Source organism: Monodon monoceros, unplaced genomic scaffold (assembly GCF_005190385.1).
Source record: "Monodon monoceros isolate NGI ecotype Baffin Bay Population unplaced genomic scaffold, NGI_Narwhal_1 Super_Scaffold_20, whole genome shotgun sequence".
In the NCBI taxonomy this organism is placed as follows: domain Eukaryota; kingdom Metazoa; phylum Chordata; class Mammalia; order Artiodactyla; family Monodontidae; genus Monodon; species Monodon monoceros.
Genome location: NW_021703777.1, coordinates 73071908 through 73099449, shown reverse-complemented (window position 1 = coordinate 73099449; position 27542 = coordinate 73071908). Strand labels below are relative to the sequence as shown.

The window sequence follows — 27542 nt, the reverse complement described above, 5'->3', positions numbered from 1 at the left end:
ATTAAAAAAAATAGAATGTCTTTCCATTGTACCTACATTGTAAATTCCTTTTAAGAAAACTTCAGTATTCTTAAGTGCCCAGACTACTCTTCTCAAAAGTAAGTTACCTTCATACTAATACAGTTGATAAAACTGTATTAATATTCTAATACTCCATACTCTAGGCCCTTATTACATCACACCCGATTTTAGTCTCTTTAAGTCTCAAAATCAAACCCAGAGCTTCTAAGTTACTCTTAAAACATCTATTTTAATGTTACTCCAATAAAACAATGGTTTCCCACTGATAATACCTTATGGCATTTAAAACATCATAATCAGGGCTTCCCTGGTGGCGCAGTGGTTGAGAGTCCGCCTGCTGATGCAGGGGACACAGGTTCGTGCACCGGTCCAGGAAGATCCCACATGCCGCGAAGCGGCTAGGCCCGTGAGCCATGGCCGCTGGGCCTGCGCGTCCGGAGCCCGTGCTCCGCAACGGGAGAGGCCACAACTGTGAGAGGCCCGCATACCGCAAAAGCAAACAAACAAAAAAAACACATCATAATCAATTTATAATTTTATCTTACCTTTATGTGTAGGTATGTGTATATATATTTATATATATAAATGTATATATTTATAGTATGCAAATATAAAATGTTATTTTGATTTCCACTCTCCACTCCAATCAAACTAGGTTTATTCATTATCTTCAAAAAGCATCCTGAGCATCTTTACAGCTTTGCATAGGAAAGAGTTCAACACTTGGTGAAAAAATATGTGAATATGTCATAGAATTGCTTCTACCCCTCAGTACTCTTATTAAAATCTTACCTGCTCTAGGGCTTCCCTGGTGGCGCAGTGGTTGAGAGTCCACCTGCCGATGCAGGGGACGTGGGTTCGTGCCCCGGTCCGGGAAGATCCCACATGCCGCGGAGCGGCTGGGCCCATAAGCCATGGCCGCTGAGCCTGCGCTCCGCAACGGGAGAGGCCACAACAGTGAGAGGCCCGTGTACCACAAAAAAAAAAAAAAAATCTTACCTGCTCTTAAAATTTTGGCCCAAATTCTGCTTCCTCTTCTTGAAGCCCTGCTTGACTCACTCTAGTCTGAAGCAATCACTGACTCCTTTGAACTGAAAACACTGTACCAATTACAAAGCAATTATCTTACAGTGTCTCCTTGCTGCAGTTATTAGTATGAAAATTATGTGTCCTCAAGGAGATTGTAATCTCCTAAGGGCTCTACATTTGTCTTATAAAGCAAGATATAAATGCATACTTTCTAAAGGAATGAAACCTATTAGTGTACTTTTTGACACGCTCTAGACTTCAGTGGTTGATCAAGTCTGAGAACAGAAATCTCCCTAAAATTCTGATTTGTCAATAGCTATGCAATCAATATATATTTCAAGACTACGTGCTAATATTAAGATAAAATTAAAAATATCATATGATCCAGCAATTTCATTTCTGGGTATTTATCTAAAGAAAACAAAAACACTAACTCGAAAAGATAGATGCAACCTCATGTTCATTGCAACTTTATTTACAATAGCAAAGATGTGGAAACAACCTAATGTCCACTGATGGATGAATGGATAAAGAAATTGTAGACTCTGTATACATACATATGTGTGTATGTGTGTGTGTGTGTGTGTGTGTATGGAATATTATTCAGCCATTAGAAAAGAATGAAATCTTGCCACTTGCAACAACACTGATAGACTTAGAGGACACTAAGTGAAATAAGTCAGAGAAAGACAAATACCATATGATCTCTCTTATGTGTCAAATCCAAAAAACAAACAAACAACAGAGCATCAATACAGCTACTTCAATTTTAACAAATTGAGTTACTCTATGGAAAAAACTCAATAACCTATTTTTCTAATAAACCAATAGAGCCTACTTGAAGATACAATTTGTTTTGTTACTCATATACTTAGTCAAGGTCACTATTCTTTAATGAGACAAGGTTATTATTTCATACCTAAATTGTGTGGTATAGAAAAGTTAGATGCTACACATTTCACTGTACTCTTCCTGAGAGCTAAACCAAATTATATTTTAAAGACTCATTCTATCAGCCCCAAACCATTTAACAAGCATATACTACAAAACTACACTTCACAAAGATTCCTGAAAGTTTCTGAATTACAAGAAATGTTTTACTCCATTTATTTCCACCTTCAAGATAAGCTGGTACTGCTAGAGTTCTAAAAATACCCTGAATACTAGGGTTCTAAAAATAACCTGGACACTGACTATAAAAGAGACAGTCATCATGGAAGCTATTTTTAGCTTTAAGGGAAATTCTTAAGGTCCTAAAATATTAGCCTTAAAGACTGAGGGTCTGACACTTTCACTGAGGCTTCAGAGGTTTTGACTTTTGGTTTAATGTAACCACAGATGTTCTCTAATTCCAAGTACTTGTGAGGCAGAAGGACAAAACAAGTGATGGTAACATGGCACAAATCAATGTTATTCTACAGTTTGATCCTCATAGAGAAAATTTGCAATTCAAAATGCATATTTTAATAGGTGAATTATTTGTAATAGTACTAATGGCTAACATTTACTGATTTTTGCTATGTGCTGGGCATATTTCAAGTAACTTAAATGTACTATTAACCCATATAATACAATGATTCTTTGTGGGAGGCATTATTAACATACCCATTTAACAGATGAGAAACTTAAGCTAAGTAATTTGCTCAAGGGCATAAAAACTCAAATCCAGGCTGTGTGGCTAATCACTCTTACCTACCTCTTACCATTCTTAATCCATACATTATATATAGTATAGTATAATATGATGAGTGGTTATCCAAAATGACTAGAGAAAAATAAAATATATACATATAGAAAGAGTATACTATAGAAACTACACTATATTATAGTGCTAGAACTACTATATGTGGTTATGTTCCCAGGCCAGCTCATAAAGCCTACTTTTCTCACAACGTAGTTAGGTGAAGACTATGGTAGAGAATGTAGATGGGGGTACATGGCTGCTTAATAGATGCCTTTAATATATTAATTTAACTTTCCGTTTTCTAACTTTCCTTTCCTTGATAAAGGTGGATCATTTGCCCTATTCTTAAAATGATCAATCATAATTTAAGGTCTTTTTACTCAGAACATTGAAAAGATACATGCACCCCAATGTTCACAGCAGCACCCTTTACAATAGCCAGGACACAGAAACAACCCAAGTCCCCATCAACAGACAAATGGCTTAAGAAGATGTCACGCACATGCACACACACACACACACACAAATATTATTCAGCCATAAAAGAGAATGAAATATTGTCATTTATAGCAACATGCATGGACCTAGAGAATATTATGCTTAGTGAAATAAATCAGAGAAAGACAAAGACTATATGATATCACTTATATGTGGAATCTAAAAAGAATCTATATACAAAACAGCAACAGACTCATAGAAAACAAACTTGTGGTTACCAGAGGAGAGGTGGGGGAGGGAGAAATCAGGAGTATGGGATTAACAGATACAGATACAAACAACAGATACAAACTACTATACGTAACATATATAAGCAACAACAACTGTATAGCACAGGGAATTATACAATATCTTTTAATAAGCTATAATGGAATATAATCTACAACAAATGAAAAACCCACAACGAAAAGCAGCTGGCTTTCCTTAAGGTTAAATGGATTAAGATTTGGACAAAAGAAAGAAAGGAATAATGAGGTTCAAGCAAAGTATATATATATATATATATATATATATATATATATATATATATAGGTAAAAAACAGATGGAATTAATTATGGTTCAAGCAGTGAGAGCCAGAAAATAAGCAATAGTAAGTACAGGGAAATTCCCTCCCTAGGGGCAAGATAAAAAGGGGTACAGTGGGAAAGACTAGATAGTGGCAGAGAAGCAGAATTGGGCAAAGTCTCCCTATTATCAGTTGCCCCAAAATACTTCTGCCCAGAAGAACTTGATGACTGCTAGAGAAAGGGAAAACCAAAAGCTGGTTCTTTGAAAACAAACAAAATGGACAAACTTTTAGCTCGACTGACCAAGAAAAAAGAGAGAAGACTCAAATTACTAGATTCAGAAATGAAAGAGGGGCTATTACTACTGATTTTACTGAAACAAAAAGGATTATAAAGAAATTCTATGAACAATTATATGCCAATAAATTAGATAACTTAGATGAAGTGCATAAATTTCTAGAAAGACACAAACTACTGAAACTGACTTAAGAAACAGAACCTTAAAATTTGTGAATCACTGTTGTATGCCTGAAACTTACATAATATTGTAAATCAACTATACTTCAATTAAAAAAGAATAGAGGGCTTCCCTGGTGGCACAGTGGTTGAGAGTCCGCCTGCTGATGCAGGGGACACGGGTTCATGCCCCCGTCCGGGAGGATCCTGCATGCCATGGAGCGGCTGGGCCCATGAGCCATGGCCGCTGAGCCTGCGCGTCCGGAGCCTGTGCTCCGCCACAGGAGAGGCCACAGCAGTGAGAGGCCCGCGTACCACATAAAAAAAAAAAGAAAATATGAATAAACCTATAACAAAGGAAGAGACTGAATTATCAAAAACTAGAAACAAAGAAAAGCCCAGGCCCAGATGTCTTTATTGCTGAATTGTACTGAACATGTAAAGAATACCAATTTTCCCAGAAGTCTTCCCAACAATGAAAGATGGTAAAACACTTCCAACTCATTTTATGAAGTCAGTATTATCCTGATGCCAAAACTAGACAAAAAAATCACAAGAAAACTACAGACCAGTATCTCTTATGACTATGGATGCAAAAATCTTCAACAGCATACTAGCAAACCAAATCTTCAACAGATAAAAAGAATTCTATTATGACCAAGTGAGATTTATGCCAAGAATGCAGTGTTGGTTTAACATTTGAAAATCAATTAATGTAATACATTATATCAGTAGAATAAAAAACAACAATCACATGATGCTTAATAGATGCAAAAAAGCATTTCACAAAATCTGACACCCTTTGATGATAAAAATACTCAAGAAACTAGGAATAGAAGGGAAATTCCTCAGCAAGATAAAGGGCATTCATGAAAAATCCACAGTCAATATCATACTTCAAGGTGGAAAACTGGATGCTTAAGATTAAGAACAAGACAAGGATGTCTGATTTCACCACTCCTGTTTGACATTATACTGAAGGTTCTAGCCAGGACAGCTGGACAGATAAAGACATAAAAGGCATCTATTAGAAAAGAAGTAAAGTTATCTCTATTCACAGATTACATGATTTTGCACATAAAAACTCCTCCTAAGGAATTCATTAAAACCAATTAGAACTAATAAGTTTAGCAAAGTTGCATAATACAAGATCAATATACAAAAATCAATTAGATTTCTAAATACTTGGAGTGAAAAATCTGAAAATGAAATTAAGAAAACAATTCCATTTACAATAGCATTAAAAGAATAAATTATATTAGGAACAAATTTAACAAAAGAAGTGTAAAACTTATACTCTGAAAAACTACAAACACTGTTGAAAGAAGTCAAAGATCTAAATAAATGAAGAAACATCCCACGTTCATGGACTGGAAGACTTAGCATTGTTAAGATGGCAACAGTCCCCAAACTGATATATAGATTCAATGCAATCCTCATCAGAATCCAAGCTGACTTCTTTGTAGAAGGTGACATGCTGATTCTAAAGTTCATGCAGAATAGTTAATCCTGAGAAAGAACAAAGTAGGAGGATTCACATTTCCTTATTTCAAAACTTACTGCAAAGCAACAGCAATTAATATGGTGTATAAAGTTCTCATCACAGACCCCTGTGGAAGGCAGCCGAATAGAAGGACTTGTGCTCACCTCCTCTTGCGAGAGCACCGAAATCACAAGTAACTGCTGAACAACCATTGACAGAAGACACTGGAACCCACCAAAAAAGATACCCCACGTCCAAAGATAAAGGAGAAACTGCAATGAGATGGTAGGAGGGGCACAATCACGATAAATCAAATCCCAAAGCCATGGGTGGGCGACCCACAAACTGGAGAATAATTATACTACAGAAGTTTTCCCACTAGAGTGAAGGTTCTGAGCCCCACGTCAGGCTTCCCAGCCTGGGGGTCCGGCAACAGGACTAGGAATCCCCAGGGAATGTGCAAGTGGGATTTGACTGCAGGACTTCCACAGGACTGGGGAAAACAAAGTTCTCATCACAAGGAAAAGAAACATTTAAAAAATCTATACAAGATGATGGATGTTAACTAAACTTACCGTGGTAATCATTTCACAATATATGTAAATCATGTGGTACATCTCAAACTTATACAACACTGTATGTCAATTATATCTCAATAAAACTTGGGGGGGGGAAGTGTGGTACTGGGCACAAGGACAGACTTACAAACCAGTGGAATAGAATTAAGAGTCCAAAAAGAAATGCATACAGCAATGGTCAACTAATTTTCAACAAACGTGCCAAAGCCATCCAATGGGGAAAGAATAGCCTTTTCAATAAATGGTGCTAGAACAACCAGACATCCACATGCAAAAGAATTAACTTGGACCCTTACTTCAAACCATATACAAAACAAATTTTGACCAATTTAAATTTTTGAACAATTTGACCAAAACAGATTAAGGACCTAAATGTAAGAGAGAACACTGTAAAACTCTTAGAAGAAAAGTCATATATCTTTGTGACCTTAATTTAGGCAATGGTTTCTTAGATACCAAAAGTGTGACAAAAAGAAAAACCAAAATAGATAAATTGGACTTCATCAAGATAAAAAACGTTTGTACTTCAAAGGACATCACCGGGCTTCCCTGGTGGCGCAGTGGTTAGGAATCTGCCTGCCAATGCAGGGGTTCGAGCCCTGGTCCGGGAAGATCCCACATGCCACGGAGCAACTAAGCCCGTGTGCCACAACTACTGAGCCTGCACCCTAGAGCCCGTGAGCCACAACTACTGAGCTTGCGTGCCACACTACTGAAGCCAGTGTACCTAGAACCCTTGCTCTGCAACAAAAAGTGAAGCCACTGCAGTGAGATGCCCATGCACCACAATGAAGAGTAGGCCTCGCCCGCAGCAACTAGAGAATGCCTGCGCAGCAATGAAGACTGAACACAGCCAAAAATAAATAAATGAATTAATTAATTAATTTTTTAAAAAAAGGACATCACCAAGAAAGTGAAAAGACAACCCACAAAACAGAAGAAAATTCTTGCAAATCATATAACTGATAAGGAACTCATATCCAGAATATTTATATATATGAAACACTTACAATTCAATAAGAAGACAAATAACCCAATTTAAAATGGAAGAAAGATCTGAATAGATATTTCTCCAAAAAAGATACACAAATGGCTAATAAGCACATGAAAAGATTCTTGACATCACTAGTTATCAGGAAAACGCAAATTAAAACTACAATAAAACACCACTACACATCCACTAGGTTGGCTAGAATCAAAAAGTCAATTACACAGATAAGAAAATTATAAGTGTTGATGAGGATGTGAAGAAATTGGAACCCTCATACACTGCTGATGAGAATATAAAATGGTGCACTTTGGAAAAGTTTGTCAGTTCCTCAAATGAGTTACATATGACCTAACAATTAAGTAAAAATGTCTACACTAAAACTTGTACATGAATATTTATAGCAGCATTATTCCTAATAGCCAAAAGGTGGAATCAACCCAAATGTCCATCAACTGATGAATGGATAAACAAAATTTCATACATCCACACAATGGAATATTATTTGGCTGTAAAAAGGAATGAAGTACTGATGCTACAAAATGGATGAACCTTGAAAACATTATCTTAAGTTAAAGAAACCAGTCATGAAAGACCAACATGTTATATAATTCCAATTATATGATATGTGCAAATCAGGGAAATGTACAGAGACAGAAAGCAATTTAGTGATTGCTTAGGGCTGGAGGGGCATATGGGAATGACAGCTAAAGGGCAGGTGGTTTCTTTTTGAGAAGATAAAATTGCTCTAGGGCAGGGATCCCCAACCCCCATTAGGAACTGGGCCACACAGCAGGAGGTGAGCAGCGGAGAAAGACTGAAACTTCATCTGTATTTATAGCTGCTCCCCATCGCTCGCATTGCCACCTGAGCTCTGCCTCCTGTCAGATCGGCAGCAGCATTAGATTGTCATAGGAGCACGAACCCTACTGTGAACTGCGCACGTGAGGGATCTAGGTTGTGTGCTCCTTATGAGAATCTAATGCCTGATGATCTGAGGTGGAGCTGAGGCAGTGATGCTAGCGCTGGGGAGTGGCTGCAAATACAGATTATCATTAGCATCATGAGACTTCACCTTCCAATGCAGGGGGTGTGGGTTTGATCCCTGGTTGGGGAGCTAAGACCCCACAAGCCTCACGGCCAAAAATATCAAAACATAAAGCAGAAGCAATACTGTAACAAATGCAATAAAAAAGACTTCAAAAATGGTCCACATCAAAAAAATCTTTAAAAAAAAATCCTATCAGTGAGTGGCAAGTGACAGCTAAGCTGCATCTGGTGGCAGGCTTTACAGTGGCAAGTGAGTGGACGTACTTCAATTGTACAGCTGCATATGGTGGCAGGCTTTAAGTCAGAATCCGACACTTATTTTAGTCTGCGCGTGGCCCACCATTATTTTATTTACCACTTCCGTCCGCGCCTCTTTCCCACACTGTGCACTTGTCTCAGTCAGTCTGGTAAGCCCACAAGCTAACCCTAGCCAAAATGAGTAAAAAACAAACACCACTGGAGAGCTTGTTGGAAAAGGGGGAAAGACCCAATAATGAGACAACAGAAGACTTTAAGACTGCCAACAAAAAGAAAGCTGCATTTAAAAGAAAATACCAAGAGTCCTACTTAAATTATGGGTTCACTGCAACAGGTGATTCACATTCTCCAAGCCCACTTTGTGTAACATGGGGCGACTGGCTACCCAACGAAGCCATGAAACCTTCAAAACTGCTTTGCCACATGGAGACCAAGCACCCTGCATCAAAAGACAAGCCTTTGGAATTGTTCAAAAGAAAAAAAAATGTGAACACAAAGAACAGAAGCAATTATTGAAGGCCAACACTTCATCAAATGTGTCTGCACTGAGAGCATCATTCTTAGTGGCTAACCACATTGCTAAAGCTAAGAAGCCCTTTACTATCGGTGAACCGTTGATCCTGCCTGCTGCTAAGGACATTTGTCGAGAACTTTTAGGAGAGGCTGCAGTTTCAAAGGTGGCACATGTTCCTCTTTCGGCTAGCACCATAACTAGACAAATTGATGAAATAGCAGAGGATACTGAGGCACACTGTTAGAGAGGATTAATGAATCACCATGGTACGCAATCCAAGCTGAGTCTACTGATGTTGACAACAAGGCAACAATGCTTGTTTTTGTGATATATATTTTTCAGGAGGATGTGCATGAGGATATGTTATGTGCACTTTTGTTGCCAACCAACACCACAGCTGCAGAACTATTCAAGTCTTTGAATGATTACATATCAGGAAAACTGAACTGGTCATTTTGTGTCGGTATATGCATGGACAGAGTGGCTGCCATGACTGGACGGCTTTCTGGTTTTACTACTCGGGTCATAGAGATCGCTTCTGAATGTGAGTCTACATGCTGTGTCATCCATAGAGAAATGCTGGCTAGCCGAAAAATGTCACCTGAACTTAACAACATTTTACAGGATGTGATTAAAATTATCAACCACATTAAAGTATATGCCCTTAACTCACATCTGTTCATGCTGCTCTGTGAGATGGCTTTCTAAAGGTAGATCACTGGACAGAGTTTTTGAGTTAAGAGAGCCACTCCAGAGATTTCTTTTAGAAAAACAGTCACCAGTGGCAGCACGTTTCAGTGACAAAGAATGGGTCGCAAAACTTGCTTACTTGTGTGACATATTCAACCTGCTCAATGAACTCTGTCACTTCAGGGGAGAATGACAACTGTGTTCAAGTAGGCAGATAAAGTGGCTGCATTCAAAGCCAAACTGGAATTACGGGGGCGACAAGTGAACATTGGGATTTTTGACATGTTTCAAACATTAGCAGAGATTTTGAAAGAGACTGAGCCAGGGCCTTCTTTCTCCCGGCTGGTGCATCATCATCACCTATCTCAGCTTTCAGAAGGTTTGAGCATTACTTCCCAAGCACAAAAGACCCCCGAACTGGAAAGGAATGGATCTGCGACCCATTTGTGAATAAGCCAGGTGAATCGACCTTGTCCGTGCAAGAAGAGGACAACTGCTTGAGATGGCAAATGACGGTGCCCTTAAAAATATGTTTGAGACAACTTCGAATCTCTATACCTTCTGGATTAAAGTCGTGGAATATCCTGAGATTGCCACAAAAGCACTGAAAAGCCTGCTTCGATTTACAACATCCTATCTTTGTGAAGCAGGGTTTTCTGCAGTGACAGCAGCCAAAATGAGATTACAGAGTAGACTGGACATAAGCAAGACACTTCGGGTGTTACTGTCTCCCATCATCCCAGATGTGACCATCTAGTTGCAGGAAAACAAGCTCAGGCCTCCCACTGATTCTGCATTATGGGGAGTTGTATAATTATTTCATTATATATTAAAATGTAATAATAATAGAAATAAAGTGCACAATGAAAGTAATGCACTTGAATCATCCCGAAACAATTCCCTCGCCGTCCGTGGAAAAAACCGTCTTCCACAAAACTGGTCCCTGGTGCCAAAACGGTTGGGGACCGCTGCTCCAGGGAATTCCCTGGCGGTCCAGTGGTTAGGACTCCGCACTCTCACTGCTGAGGGTGCGGGTTCAATCCCTGGTTGGGGAATTAAGGTCCCGCAAGCCACACATTGCAGGTTGCACGTATCTGTGAATATACTAAAACCAATGATTGTACACTTTAAATAGGTGGATTGTACACTTTAAATCGGTGAATTGCATGGTATACGAATTACCTCTCAATAAGGATGTTTTTAAAACAAGACAATACAGATGAATAAAAATGAACTAGAGAGGACTTCCCTAATGGCACAGTGGTTAAGAATCCACCTGCCAGTGCAGGGGACACTGGTTCGATCCCTGGTCCAGGAAGATCCCACATGCCGCAGAGCAACTAAGCCCGTGAGCCACAACTACTGAGCCTACATGCCACAACTACTGAAGCCCGCAGGCCTAGAGCCCGAGCTCCGCAACAAGAGAAGCCACCGCAACGAGAAGCCCGTGCACTTCAACGAAGAGTAGTCCCCGCTCACTGCAACTAGAGAAAGGCCCCGCACAGCAATGAAGACCCAACGCAGCCCAAAATAAATGAATAAATGAATTTATTTTAAAAAATGAACTGGAGAGATAAAAGCCTCACATCTTTCCAAAAAAATATTTTTTAAATGTTAAGGTCCCTTTAAGGCAATGAAAAAGGTTCAACTGAGAGAGCTGTGATTTACAAGCCACTTTCCAACATCAGGAAAGAGAATAACTGAAAGGGAAGACACATAATCGCCCTAGACAATGTAAGCCAAGTAAGCTACCCATGGCTTTTTCTATATAACCACTGGGCATTGACATCTATAGCATATAGACTTCTCTTCCTCCTGTAAGTTCTAAGCAAACATAGAGGGGCAAAAAAGAGTCACCCAGAGAAACTAAGGGAGACTGCAAAGGTTCAAAGACAGGACAATCTTTTGCAAGGCAAAATGCATGCCTTTTACAAAGTGAAAAAGTCCCAAGGAATTGTAAGACCACAAAACTAAAGCCTAGGCCTGGGGGGAAAAACACATTAGCTTGTAGTGTGTGTAGTCTATAACCCTTAACTATGACTATGGGGGACGGAGGGAGAGAGTCTTAACATACCCATTCTCAACAGAGGAAAAAACTTCAAAGAAAAGATTTTATATAGGTTACATTGTTGGTAAGAAGAGGATCCAGGATTTAGACGTAAATCTTCAGATTCTCAATTCAGAATTCCCAGACTAAGAATTTAAATTTACAATTCACTCTAGATCAAAGATCCAATTAATATCCCAGCATTATACTTCCTTATTCACAGAGTGACTACATGCCCCAATTTGCCTCAAATACTTCATACCTGTTGTCTCAGAATTACTGAAAGCATCTCTCACTAATTTATCTCATCAATGTTTTTCATCTTCATCCTACTTCAGTCACATCTTGAACCTCATTACAAAGTGTTTTACCTCTTAAAAAGTTTCCTTTTTAGGGACTTCCCTGGTGGTCCAGTGGTTAAAAATCCTTTTAGAACATTCCACCCCTAACTCCTTCATTTTTTGTTCTCACTAAATCTACTCATTGCCTTCAATATGAATTCTAAATCTTCAATCATATTCTACAGGCCCCTCCTGCCTTACTTACCTCCCTGTCTGCCTACACCCAAGTGTAGCCATTTCAGTCAAACTCTAATAGTATTGCGCCTACAGCCATCCCAGATTTTGGTAATTTTTTGATTGTCAATCTCCAATCCAGAGTGGTTCCTATTGGCTGAGTCCACTGAGACAACAATGCTACGGACTGATGAGCATACACACTCATTCTACCCTGATCTCTGAAACTGATCTCCTCCTTAGAGCACAAAAAGAACACAAATTAAATTCTGGATTTATTCAGACCATGTGTGTGAGTTCTGTTCTACCTCTCAATGGATATGTGACTTGAATAAATAAATAAGTCCTTCTTTGTCTATAAAACAAAGATAATAATACAATCTTAAAAGATTATATTTTGAGATAACAGACATGAAGTTCCCAGCCTAGTGTCTGGCATACATGGGTCCATGATAAATTAAAATTACCATATTTATTAATTCTGACACCCAAATTTTAAGATGTCTGATACTCAGATGTGTCTTAAAAATCAGTGATCTTAGAAAAAGTCACAGCTGGAAGTAAGTGTAAGAAGTGCTGTTGCTGGCGCTTGTATAAACTTCAGTTTGAAAACCCTGGGCTGACAATGCCTGACAATATCTAGAAAAGCACTAGCACCAAATCCTGCAGCATTAAGTGTTTAATGACTTGGAAGAACATCTCAGAAACAACATTGGGGAACTTTTTAAAAAAATATCTTTATTGGAGTATAACTGCTTTACAATGGTGTGTTAGTTTCTGCTGTACAACAAAGTGAATCAGCTGTAAGTATACATATATCCCCACATCCCCTCCCTCTTGAGCCTCCCTCACCCTCCTTATCCCACCCCTCTAGGTAATCACAAAGCATCAAGCTGATCTCCCTGTGCTATGCAGCAGCTTCCCACTAGCCATCCATTTTACATTTGGTAGTGTACATATATCAATGTTACTCTCTCACTTCGTCCCAGCTTCCTCTTCCCCCGCTGTGTCCTCAAGTCCGTTCTCTATGTCTGCATCTTCATTCCTGCCCTGGCACTGGGTTCATCGGTACTGTTTTTGTAGATTCCGTATATGTGCATTAGCATACAGTATTTGTTTTTCTCTTTCTGACTTACTTCACTCTGTATGACAGACTCTAGGTCCACCCACCTCATTACAAATAACTCAATTTCATTCCTTTTTATGGCTGAGTAATATTCCATTGTATATATGTGCCATATCTTCTTCATCCATTCATCTGTCGATGTACATTTAGATTGCTTCCAAGTCCTGGCTATTGTAAATAGTGCTACAATGAACACTGTGGTACATGACTCTTTTTGAATTATGGTTTTCTCAGGGTATATGCCCAATAGTGGGATTGCTGGGTCATATGGTAGTTCTATTTTTAGTTTTTTAAGGAACCTCCATACTGATCTCCACAGTGGCTGTACCAATTTACATTCCCACCAACAGTGCAGGAGGGTTCCCTTTTCTCCACACCCTCTCCAGCATTTACTGTTTCTAGATTTTTTTGACGATGGCCATTCTGACTAGTGTGAGGTGATATCTCACTGTGGTTTTGATTTGCATTTCTCTAATGATTAGTGATGTTGAGCATCTTTTCATGTGTTTGTTGGCAATCTGTATGTCTACTTTGGAGAAATGTCTGTTTAGGTCTTCCACCCATTTTTGGATTGGGTTATTTGTTTTTTTGATATTGAGCTGCATGAGCTGCTTGTATATTTTGGAGATTAATCCTCTGTCAGTTATGGGGCACTTTTTCAAGATATTCGGTATCATTAATACTTCTGACAACAATTATACTGTGTGGGAAAACACAAACATCAACATCTAGTCAAAAATAAGATTTAGAAGGGTCAAACTGAATGTGAAGATTTTTAGGACTAACAGCCAAATTATTTCAATTTTATTTTCCTTTACATGTGTAAAATATGAAATTTAAGTTAACCCTTGAGTTAGACTATTCAGATGGAATAGTGTTTTAACTAAAAAACCAATAACATCACCCAGAATAGGGTATTTGTCACCTAGGGACTGGATATTGCATAACTACTGAGACTATCTGGAAAGAGGTGAGAACATCCTCATTTTTAAAAGAAGGATAGCTGTATCTTGTTAGATGGAAACATGAAACAAGTTTTCTTGTTCTACTGAAGTTCACATATCAGAATAGTATGCTAATTATTTACACAGTGTCTCTCAACTCCAAATCCACCTCCTCTATACTCTGTTCTCTGATGTTGAAACTGGGATTCTGGAAAATGCATTGCCTAGACTTCTTTGACAGGAAGGTGATTAGAAGGCAGGAGTAGGAAAAAGAGAATTCCTTCTTGTTTTTCTTGCGATTCCTGCAAACATCACTCCAGTAGTCTTCAGCTTCTTTCCACACTCAACACCCCTTAATTGATAGTATTTGTTGTTAGTATTTTTAAACACTGAACGGCTTCAGAAAGTAGGTTTGGCTACTGGTGTGGGGCTGTTTCTCAATGAATTCAAGCTGTAACCAAAGGGCTGTTACGCACATCCATGTGAAAATTTAACATATTTCAATAACTAACATCCACTGAATCACAAGAAATGTCAAGCGCCTTCTTCCTGTGCTGCCAAAAATTATAATAAAAACTGAGATTTCCATTTCCATGCTCAAACTGCAATTCTAGCAGGATTTTTAGGACCTCAACACACATGCACAGGAAACTTCCACATTTCAAAGTCCATTTCAAATTGCAGTTGAGGAACTACCACCTAACCCTTCCACTGGAAGCTATTAATATGCAATGTAATGACATGCTAAAAGGCAATTATCAAGAGAAAAATATAAAATAATTCTATAAATGCCTTCCAAGCAATGAATATAATCAATTAAAATCATATGTTCATGAACTGATATCAATATTTGTAAGTTTCTGTGTGAAAAAACATTTTCAAATGAAATACACCACATTTCACTACAGATCAGCATTAACAGGTAAACATTTTTTTTTTTTTTTTTTTGCTGTACGCGGGCCTCTCACTGTTGTGGCCTCTCCCATTGCGGAGCACAGGCTCCGGACGTGCAGGCTCAGCAGCCATGATGCTCCGCGACATGTGGGATCTTCCTGGACCGGGGCATAGAACCCGTGTCGCCTAGCATCAGCAGGCGGACTCTCAACCACTGCACCACCAGGGAAGCTCAATAGGTAAACATTTGAAATCAATTTTGGTGACAGAAAACACTAACTTTGAGCCCCAATTAAGTAAAATGTTAGTTCCACACCTTCCCCTCCAAAGAATTCCATTTTTCTCATTAGCAGACCCGTGTTACAAAAAAAAAAAAAAAGTACTGAATCACTATGTTTTGAATTTTGTTAAAAAAAATAAAAGTTCTTACTATGTAAGTATTTATACAGTATTCTCTTGACCCACAAAATAAATTTTTACTGACCCTTCACAGAAAAAATCCACCAATCCCAGGTATATACCCAAGATAAATGAGTCCTTACCACTACCAAAAACCATGTACATTATTCATAGAAGTTTTTTTCATAAAAGCAAAAAACTACTAACCCAAATACCTATCAATAACAGTATGGATAAATAAATTTTGGTGTACTCATACAATGAAAATCACTACAACCCATAACAACATGGATGAATCTCAGACACAACGTTTAGGAAAAGAGTCAGACATAAAAGAGTACATACTGCATGATTTCATTTTTTTGATGGCAAGACTAATCTAAGTTGATAAAGATCAGAAGGGTCTCTATCTCTGGGGAAGCGAACATAAGGCAGCCTACTTCAGTGCCATCCTGATCTGGATAATGGCAATATGCATATATGTATGTAAAAATTAATAAAATGTTATACTTAAGGTTTATGAACTTTACTATATGTAAAAATTTATATATTTTTAAAAAGAGGAAATACACACACAGTTAATGCTATATAGATCATCTCCCAAATCCCTGTGATTTTACATTTTTCAGGCCGTATCTGTGATTGAAAATAATAGAAGAGTTATAAACTTAAGAACAAATCAATAGGAATGACCAAATTTGAAGAACACAAACAGAAATGACTGAAAAAAGAAAAAGAGGGCTTCCCTGATGGCACAGTGGTTAAGAATCCGCCTGCCAGTGCAGGGGACATGGGTTCGATCCCTGGTCCGGGAAGTTCCCACATGCCGCGGAGCAACTAAGCCCGTGTGCCACAACTACTGAGCCTGCGCTCTAGAGCTCGCAAGCCACAACTACTAAGTTCACATGCCACAACTACTGAAGCCCGCGCGCCTAGAGCCCGTGCTCCGCAACAAGAGAAGCCAACGCAATGAGAAGCCTGTGCACCGCAACGAAGAGTGGCCCCCGCTCACCGCAACTAGAGAAAGCCCACGCGCAGCAACGAAGACCCAATGGAGCCATAAATAAAACAGATAGATAGATAAATTAATTAATTAATTTTAAAAAAAGAAAAAAAAGAGCCCCAGTGATCTGAGGGCAATATAAAAAAAATCTAACATATGTGTAAGTGGAACCTGGAAAGAGGAACAAAGGGGGGAGAAGGAAATAAAAAAAAGAAAAAACAGCTTGACGATATCATGACCCAAAATTCCCCAAATTTGGTGAAAGACATAAATTTATAGATCCAGGAAGCTCAGTGATTCCAAAGCAGGACAAGTATTTGGGAAACACAAACCTCAGGGCATCACAATGAAACTGCTGTACATCAAAGAAAAAGAGACACCTTTCAAAAGCAGCCAGAAAAAAATCTCACATTACATACAAAGAAACAAAAATACATATTACCACTGACTTCTCATCTGAAGCACTGGAGAACACAAGACAGTGGAATTACATTTTTAAAGCACTGAAACTGTCAACCCAGAATTTTATATCCAAAATGTAATATCCTTCAAAAATGAAGGTTAAATAAACATTTTCAGACAAATGAAAACTGAGTGAAATTATTTCAGCAAATCTTCACTAAAAGAAACACTAAAGGGAAGTTTCTCAGGCTGAAGGGATATTTCATCAGGTGGAAAATCCAACATTTGAGAAAAAATGAAAAAAAGCACAAAAAATGGTAATAAGTGCATAAATATAAAAGACTACTTCCCTTGCATTTATTTAAAATACATATAACTGTTTAATGTGGGGTTTATAATGCATGTATAGCATAAAGGGTGGGGCTGTGATAAATGGACCCATACTAATGAAAAGTTCTTACATTTTACATGAAGTAGCAGAAAAATAAAAGTCTAAGACTATAAACAGTTAAGGATATGTATTGCAATCCCTGTACAACACAACCAGACAGACAGACATAGCCAGACAGATACACACACACAGAGTGAAAAGATATACCTATAAAATCAAAAATAATTAAAATGGAATTCTAAAAAATAGCAAATTAAGATAAAAGGCAGGGCTCCTTCCCCGGTGGTCCAGTGCCTAAGATTCTGCACTCCCAATGCAGGGGCCCTGGGTTTGACCCCTGGTCAGGCAACTAGATCCCACATGCCACAACTAAAAGATCTTGCATCCCGCAACAAAAGATTCTGCATGCCACAACCAGAAGAATCCCATGTGCCACAATTAAGACCGGACACAGGGCTTCCCTGGTGGCACAGTGGTTAAGAATCTGCCTGCCAATGCAGGGGACATGGATTCCATCCCTGGTCTGGGAAGATCCCATGTGCCGCGGAGCAACTAAGCCCGTGTGCCACAACTACTGAGCCTGTGCTCTAGAGCCCAAGAGCCACAGCTACTGAGCCCGCGTGCCTAGAGCCCATGCTCCTCAACAAGAGAAGCCTGCGCACCACAACCAAGAGTATAGCCCCTGCTCCCTGCAACTAGAGAAAGCCGCACACAGCAACAAAGACCCAACACAGCCAAAAATAAATAAAAATTAAAAAAAAAAAGACCAGATGCAGCCAAATAAAATATAAATCAACATATATATTTTTTAAAAGATAAAAGGCAGGAAAAGAGGGAACAACAATAGATGAGACAAAAGGAAAAGTACAGGGCTTCCCTGGTGGCACAGTGGTTGAGAGTCCGCCTGCCGATGCAGGGGACACGGGTTCATGCCCTGGTCTGGGAAGATCCCACATGCCGCGGAGCGGCTGGGCCCGTGAGCCACGGCCGCTGGGCCTGCACGTCCAGAGCCTGTGCTCCGCAACGGAAGAGGCCACAACAGTGAGAGGCCCACGTACTGCAAAAAAAAAAAGGAAAAGTACAAAATGGTAGACATATATCATCCACATATATCATCCAACCACATCAATAATATTAAATGTGAGTTATACACTCCAATTTAAAGGCAAAGATTGTCAAAACAGATTAAATATTTAAATATTAAAAAAAATGTTTTTAAAGCATGACCCAACCATATGCCAGATGCATTTAAAATATAAAGACACATAAGTTGAAAACAAAAGGGTATAAAAACATATAATGCATACAGAAACTGTAAAAGGTGCAATTTAGAAATCAGGAACATTTCATAATGCTAAAAGGGTCAACTCTTGGTAATGTCTAACAATCCTAAATGCACATGTGCCTAACAACAGAATTTCAAAACAAATGAAAGAATAACTGACAGATTTAAAGGGAGAAATAGACAATTCCACAATCACAATTTGAGGCTTTATCACTCTTTCTCAGCAACAGAACTAGACCAAAACTTTTCAGAATTAGAAAAGACTTGATGATGAATAACGAGCTCAATCTCCTGGCTTAAAGAACATTACTTGACCCTATAGAACACTACATTCAACAACAGCAAAACATACATTCTTTTCAGGTATACATGGTATGTCTGCCAGGATAGGCCATGTACTGGGCCAAAAAAACAAAGCTTAATAGGTTTCAAAAGACTAGATCTTAAAAGTATGCTTTCTGGGGGACTTCCATGGTGGCACAGTGGTTGAGAATCCACCTGCCAATGCAGGGGACATGGATTCGATCCCTGGTCTGGGAAGATCCCACATCCCGTGGAGCAGCTAAGCCCATGTGCCACAACTACTGAGCCCACGTGCCACAACTACTGAGCCCACGTGCCACAATTACTGAAGCCTGCACTCCTAGAGCCTGTGCTCCGCAACAAGAGAAGACACCACAATGAGAAGCCCACACACTGCAACTAACAGTAGTCCCTGCTCACTGCAACTAGAGAAAGCCTGCACACAGCAATGAAGACCCAACGCAGAGAAAAATAAATAAAATAAAAATTTTTTAAAAAGGATGAAAACTGAATATAGTAGACAAGATTATATAACATGATTTCCAAGAGATCTAAAAATATTTTCATTTTATTACTGCCTGATGCTTTTTATCACGTTCTTCAAAGCTATTTAGGTATATGCTTCAAGAAGAAAATCATTTTGAAACTTCTGCCAGAAACAAAGCAGTCTCCTGATATACACTGACTCAGTCCTTATAAATCTTAAACACTTTTATTCAATGATTTTCTTTTTGCAGATAAGAAATTCACCTCTACTAATTTTATAGTGGCTAGATGAAGGCTATTCAATTCAACAAACATTTGAAATTATAGGAAATAATACATGGCCACTGAACTTAATTTTCAAGTATTGAAATAATTTGAGGGACTTCCCTGGTGGTACAGTGGTTAATAATCCGCCTGCCAACGCAGCAGACATCAGTTCCTTCCCTGGTCTGGGAAGATCCCACGTGCTGCAGAGCAACTAAGGCTGTGCGCCACAACTACTGAACCTGTGCTCTAGAGCCCGCAAGCCACAACTCCTGAGTCCGCATGCCACAACTCCTGACCTGCATGCTGCAACTACTGAAGCCTGCACGCAGCAATGAAGACCCAATGCAGCCAAAAATAAATAAAAATTAGAAAAAAAAATAATTTGGCATCAAATTACAATTAATGTTTACTTGAATTCCTACCACAGAAATTCCAGGAAATTTTGGAAAAACATGCACTGAATATATATAATAAAAATCTGGCACTTCCCTGGTGGCAAAGTGGTTAAGAATCCGCCTGCCAATGCAGGGGACACAGGTTCCATCCCTCGTCCGGGAAGATCCCACATGCCGCAAAGCAACTAAGCCCATGTGCGACAACTACTGAAGCCCATGTGCCTAGAGCCTGTGCTCCACAACAAGAGAAGCCACCGCAATGAGAAGCCCGCGCACCACAACGAGTAGTAGCCCCCACTCACTGCAACTAGAAAAAGCCCGCGTGCAGCAACAAAGACCCAACGCAGCCAAAAATAATAAATAAATATATAAATTTACTTTTTTTAAATCCAATTCATATTGTTATAATCTAGTACATAAAATTCTACTAACTGTTCTTAAAATTTTACTCATCCACAGCCTTCACACCTAGTATCACGTGACTAAACTCTCAGCAACCAACAGATTCATTCAGACAGTATCAATTAGAAGTGGATTACTGTTCAACCAAAGATACTATCTGGTCTGGATGTGAGGATAAAAAATCTCCACAAATTGGCCTCAAAGAAGGGTGGTATTCATGTGCTTCAAAAACTCCTTGGTCACCTAGCTTTGCTAATCATGCAAAACCACAATGTAGACATATCACTCTTTAGCTCTATTTTTTTTTTAGCTATTTTTTTTTAAATACAAATTCCTCTGTCATTTAAGGATTCTAACAATTTCATTGGTAACTTCCTCTTTTTTCCTCTCAACTACTCTTTTAGGATGCTTTAGTTCTAGCAAAACTATTTTACTCATTTTCTTCAAACACACCAAGCATGCTTCTGTCTCTTTGTCCCTGCTATTCATCTGTTTGAAATGTTTTACCACCTATTTGCTTACCAAAGTCTAAGCCTTCAAATCCCAGTACAACTGTCACCTTTTCCTTGAAACTTCTCTTGACCACCAAAATTCTTAGTAGCTCTTTATCCAAAGAAACAGATACAATCCTAGCACATAACTGACATTTAACTTATGATATAATAATCTCAAATATCCTTCATATAAACGGAAATCCATTCCAGTGTTATTCCTCGTATAAATCCAGGTTCCCCTAATGGACTAATGCTATTTAAGGGCTGGCTTTATCAGCACTAATCACAGGGCCCCTATTTGGTAGGAATTTTTAAGTGTTTGATCTTAATAATAATTTTATAATATAACATGAAAAACAACACATATATTATGGCAGTTCCCAACTTTTAAAATATCACATAATATACAAAAAACGATGTAATATTTGTAATCTCCAAAGGCTGAGGGACTCTGTATTTAGGCATACTTACAACTGTGTACAGTATCAGTTGGGAAGATCTGTACTAATGTAAAAGACCAAATGCCAACAGCAAGGGAAAGAAATTTAGTTAAACTCCTTCGTTATGTTTGTGTTTAGATTTCTATTACAACCGTTACCTAGAAACGTCTCGATTTGTTGTCTTCAGCAAATAAAAACTTGTTATGCTTTTATATCATGTATAAACTCCACTCATTTTATCTTTCTGACCAGTGAATTCAACTGGACATAATTCTATATGCCAACAACCTCAGCCAAAGTAGTATTTAATTTAAATAATTAACTCTGAAAATAGAAGCTAATAGGAACAAAATTCATTAATGCTTTAAGCCTATTCTCCTACTGTGAACACAAAGCACTTTTTCCCTTGGACATCTACAGATTTCTGATAATTGGAAAATAAATCACGGCACTGGCATTTTACATGCCAATGCCGTTATTTATTTCATTTATGATTTTTAATAATAAGCCTTCACCTCATTTCTATTTAACTCAAGATCTTGAATAAAGACCTAAGTGAGTCTTGATGATTTCAACATCATCTTTGTTCCTAAAATTCTGTCTCCTTCTCTACCCCACCCACCCTCATTTCCTTAAACATACTAAAAAAGTCACTCAATTCCTTTTGAGTTTCTAAGGAAATCTAAATAGGGTTCTTATCCTTTTGAACCTCAATGGAGCACTTATATTTAATCATTCTCATAAAGAACTTCTCTTGTTGCCAGGAGGCAATAAAATGGCTTTTTGGGGCAAGAGTTAATTTGCCAATTTGCTACTTTAAAAGTAGGCATTACTTGACAATACATTACTGAGAGGCTGGACACTCAAACTTACTTGCTGGTGGAAGTACAAAATGGTACAACCCATATGAAGGAGAATATGACCACCTCTAACAAAAACTCAGAAATGTACCCTTTGGCCCAACAATCCTAGGAACTTACCCTAAAGATACACTTCCACAAATACAAAGCAATGTGTAACAAGGTTATTCACTTCAGCATTACTTGTAATAGGAAAATATTACAAGCAATCTCAAATCAACAATGAGAGCCTAGTTGAGTAAACTATGGCACATCTACACATAGAATACTATAACACCATGAAAATGAATTTAAAGACATTTCCAGATACGGTGTGATTTCCAAGACATATTGGGTGAAGAAAGCAAAGCACAATAGAGTATATATAGTAGTTTATCTTTTAAGAAGAATGGCGGTAACACAGAAAGGATAAACCAGAAACTAATGAAAATGATTATCTACAGAGGGGAGGTGGGTGGAAATGAAGTGGAAAGGATAAAGATGGGAAGAAGACTTCTAGAAGTGTAAGTTTTTCTATAGTTTTGACTCTTGAACCATGTAGAATTAAATAAAAAGAACGAACAATGTAATTCCTAAAACTGAATACACACACTCCTACAACTGAACAACAATAAAACAAATAACCTGATTAAAAAATGGGCAAAGGACTTGAATAGACATTTTTCTAAATAAGATACACAACTGGCCAGTAAGCATGAAAAGATGCTCAACATCACCAGTCCTCAGGGAAACACAAATCAAAACCACAACGAGACATTACCTCATACCTGTCAGGACGGCCACTATCAAAAACACAGAAAATAAGCACTGATGTGGAGAAACTGAAACCCTTGTGTACTACTGGTGGAAAGGTAAAATGAAGCAGCTACTATGGAAAACAGTATGAAGGGGTTCCTCAAAAATGTTTAAATAGAATTATCATATGACCCAGCAATCCCAGCTATATCCAAAAGAATTGAAAACAGGATCTCAAAGAGATATACGCACACCCATGTTCACTGCAGCATTACTCACGATAGCTGAAAGGTGGAAGCAACCTAAACTTCCATTAATGGATAAAGAAAGTGTGGTAGATATACACACTAGAATACTACACAGCCCTAAAAAAGAAGAAAATCCTGTCATATGCTACAAAATGGATAAACCTTAAGGACTTCATGCTAAGTGAAATAAGCCAGTCACTAAAGGACAAATACCATATGATTCCACATTTATGTGAGGTATCTAAAGTAGTTAAACTCCTAGAAACAGGAAGTGGTCACTAAGGGCTGAGGGGGATGGGGGAAAGGGAGTTGTTCAGTGGGTACAGAGTTTCAGTTTTACAAGATGAAAACTTTCTAGAGATCTGTAGTATTGACAATGTACATATAGTTAACACTATTGTACTGTGTACACTTAAAAATGGTTAAGATGGTTTTTGTTATGTTTTCTACCACAATAAAAAAAAAATCAAGCAAAGATAATACTCGTCAGTAGAAATGAAGAGTCCAGTCCACAAGAGTGAATGTTATGTATGTATGTGTATATACATATAAAATTGAATACAAACAGGAAAACATAAACCAATTGTTGGGACTTCCCTAGTGGCGCAGTGGTTAAGAATCTGCCTGCCAATGCAGGGGACACGGGTTCCATCCCTGGTCCAGGAAGATCCCACGTGCTGCAGAGTAACTAAACCCGTGCTCCACAACTACTGAGCCTGCACTCTAGAGCCTGCAAGCCACAACTACTGAGCCCACGCCCTGCAACTACTGAAGCCCGTGCGCCGCAACTACTGAAGCCCATGCTCTGCAACAAGAGAAGCCGGTTCACCACAACAAAGATTAGCCCCCACTCGCCACAACCAGAGAAAGCCCATGAGCAGCAACGAAGACCTAACACAGCCATCAATCAATCAATCAATCAATCAAGGGCTTCCCTGGTGGCGCAGTGGTTGAGAGTCCGCCTGCCGATGCAGGGGACAAGGGTTCGTGCCCCAGTCCAGGAAGATCCCACATGTTGTGGAGCGGCTGGGCCTATGAGCCATGGCCGCTGAGCCTGCGCATCCGGAGCCTGTGCTCCGCAACGGGAGAGGCCACAACAGTGAGAGGCCCGCGTACAGCCAAAAACAAACAAACAAAAAAACCAAATCAATCAATCAATCAAGGCAACATTTTATAACCACCAAAGTGGGTGCTAAAACAGTTGAGTAAGAATTGTTGGAAAACAAATTATTCTTAAAAACTATTTATTACCTTAAATATTACTTATTAATTGCAAAGGGAGGGAAATACCTTTACAATGCAGAGGGCTGTACACAAGTGATCAAACTTAGCAAAGCCAATAGGACAAAATGACATTATATGTCTCCTGATATGATGCTAAGGGAACTACACAACACCAATTGTGTAGTATACTTGCCAAAAAAGGTTCAATTTGAATCTAAGTATGAGGAAATAAGACAAAACAGATTATGAACTCTTATAAGACAAATGCTTCAAAAAATGTCATGAACAACACCCCCCCAGAAAATGAGAGGACTTTCTCGATTAAAACAGACAAAAGAGATGTAATAAATGCATGTGATCCTATACTGCAACTTGGATAGAGGAAGAAAAATTCAACTTTTAAAAAGTCATTTTTAGGGCAGCTGAGGGAATTTTATTACGGATAGCATAACAGATATCACTGTATCAATGTTAAATTCCTTGAGTGTGATAATGATAATTGTTATAAAGTAGGAGAACATACAATCACCAGTCTAAGAAGACTGCTGAAGCATTCAGAGGTGGAATGTCATGACAGATGCAAGTAACTCTCAAACAAAAATGTATGTTACATCTGTCTCCCTCTGTGTGTGTGTGTGTTTGGAGAAACATTAAAGCAAGCAAAAGTAACAAAATGTTAACAACTGGTGAATCTAAATGAAGGGATGACTGTTGAAGGTACAACTTTTCCAACTTTTCTAGAGGGATAAAATGTCTCAAAATAAGAAGTTAAAATGGATTTTTTTTAAAAAAGAGAGAAGGGGGGAATCATCATTATGATTGGCCAGTGATACTTTCTAGTAAAAATTCAAAAAATGTAAGAAACAAGTTCTAGGATCAAATCATGAACCTCCCCCATAATTCTTCCCTAACTAGCACGTAAAAAAGTTCCTACAATTTTTTTCTTAGAGTATTTAAAATAAATTTTACAAATCTAGCAAATTGGCTGCAAATATATACTGTTGTTTTTGAGATTAAATGTTTTACAAATGTATGACTATAGCTACATAGTACACTTTGACTTATCATGAGAGCTCCTGTGGTAGATTAAAGATGGCTACAAATTCTTTCCTACTTCTTCCATTGAGAAGTAGGGTCAAATTTTCTCTCCTTGAATGTCAGCTGTGGTATGACTACTTTAAACCGTAGAATAAGGTAGAAGTGCCACTGCCAATTCTGAATAAAGTCTTTAAAAGTACTGGCAACTTCCTCCATAGTGTCTTGGAACCCTGAACCCAACTACCCTGCTGGAGAGACCATGTGGAGAAGCCTTAACACTGCATCATAGACAAGAAGAAGGGCCCAGCTGAGTCCAGTCTTTCCGCTGTTCCTACTGAGGTACCAAGTGTTTGAGAGAAGCCAGTGTGTATATACTTCACCAGTCTAATCACCAGCTGAATACCAGTGAGTGAGCCCAGTATGCAATGTGGAGCAGAATAATCAAGCCAAGCCCTGCCCAAATTTCTAATCCACAAAACTGTGAGATAGTAAGAAAAGTTACCAACAGTAGGCAAAAAGTGTAAGTCACCCTAGTGTCCATCAATGGATGAAAGGATAAACAGATGTTATACACGTGAATTCTGACACATACTACGATACAGATAAACCTTGAAGACATTATGCCAAGTGAAATAAGCCAGTCACAAAAGCAGCAATATTGTATGATCCCACTTATATGAGGCTCCTAGAGTAGTCAAATTCATAGAGACAGAAAGCAGAAAGGTGGTTGCCTGGGCTGGGGGAAGGGGAGAATAGAGTTATAATTTAATGGGTACAGAGTTCAGTTAAGGATGATGAAAAGTTGTGGAGATGGATGATGAGGCTGCACAACAATGTGAATGTACTTACGGCACTCAACTGCACAACTAAAAATGATTAAAATGGTAGGGGCTTCCCTGGTGGTGTAGTGGTTAAGGATCCACCTGCCAACACAGGGGACACCGGTTCGAGCCCTGGTCCGGGAAGATCCCACATGTCGTGGAACAACTAAGCCCACGCACCCATAACTACTGAGCCTGCGCTCTAGAGCCCACAAGCCACAACTACTGAGCCGGTGTGCCACAACTACTGAAGTCTGCGCGCCTAGAGCCTGTGCTCCGCAACAAGAGAAGCCACTGCAACGAAAAGCCCGCACACCACAACGAAGAGTAGCCGCCGCTCACTGCAACTAGAGAAAGCCTGCACACACCAACAAAGACCCAACACAGCCAAAAATAAATAAATAAATAGATAGATAAGTAAATAAAATAAAAGCTGTGCTGCATGAAGTATTACTTCACAAATGTATATTGGCTATATTTTAGGACTTCATTTTAAGAAATCTTGCCTCTCCATTTAACTTCTTAATTACTTAGCAGAATCTTCTGCATTAATACAAATATTAAAGATATAAACAAAATTCAGACTAGGAATTACATACTGAATTATGAGCAAAATTAGCATACTATGTGGCAATTAGGGATAAATAAAAGTTATTTATGCAAGTGAAAATAATTACAACAAATCAAGTATTTCTGAGGTCCACCTGAGGGGAAGAAAAATTAAAGAATTCATGGCCTTCCTGCCCCTAATCTATTCCTCCCCTCTTCTAACCTAGGTTTGATGGGAAAAGGGAGATGTCCTACCTAAATCAAGCTCACCATACCCCAATTCCTACTGAACTATCCAACAGGCCAGACTATAGAAAGTAGAAGCACGAGCATGTGGAAGAGGGAGAATGGCTGACAGAAAGAGAAAGATTACAGAAAAATACAAAGAAAACACAGAAGTAACACCTAGTGGGAGAAAAGTGGGGGACATTTTCAGAACAATAAAACCCTATTATTTAATTTTTCCTAATTCTTAGTACCAAGGTAATAAGTATTTTGATTTGATTCTGTGACAGAAT

At 38.6% G+C, this 27542-nt stretch overlaps 1 protein-coding gene across 3 annotated transcripts in view; it reads right to left on the bottom strand.

Moving 5' to 3' along the window:
• The window catches only part of PDS5A (PDS5 cohesin associated factor A), a 128487-nt gene that overhangs the window by 95303 nt on the left and 5642 nt on the right, over positions 1-27542 (bottom strand). The gene's annotated exons all lie outside the window — the stretch shown is intronic.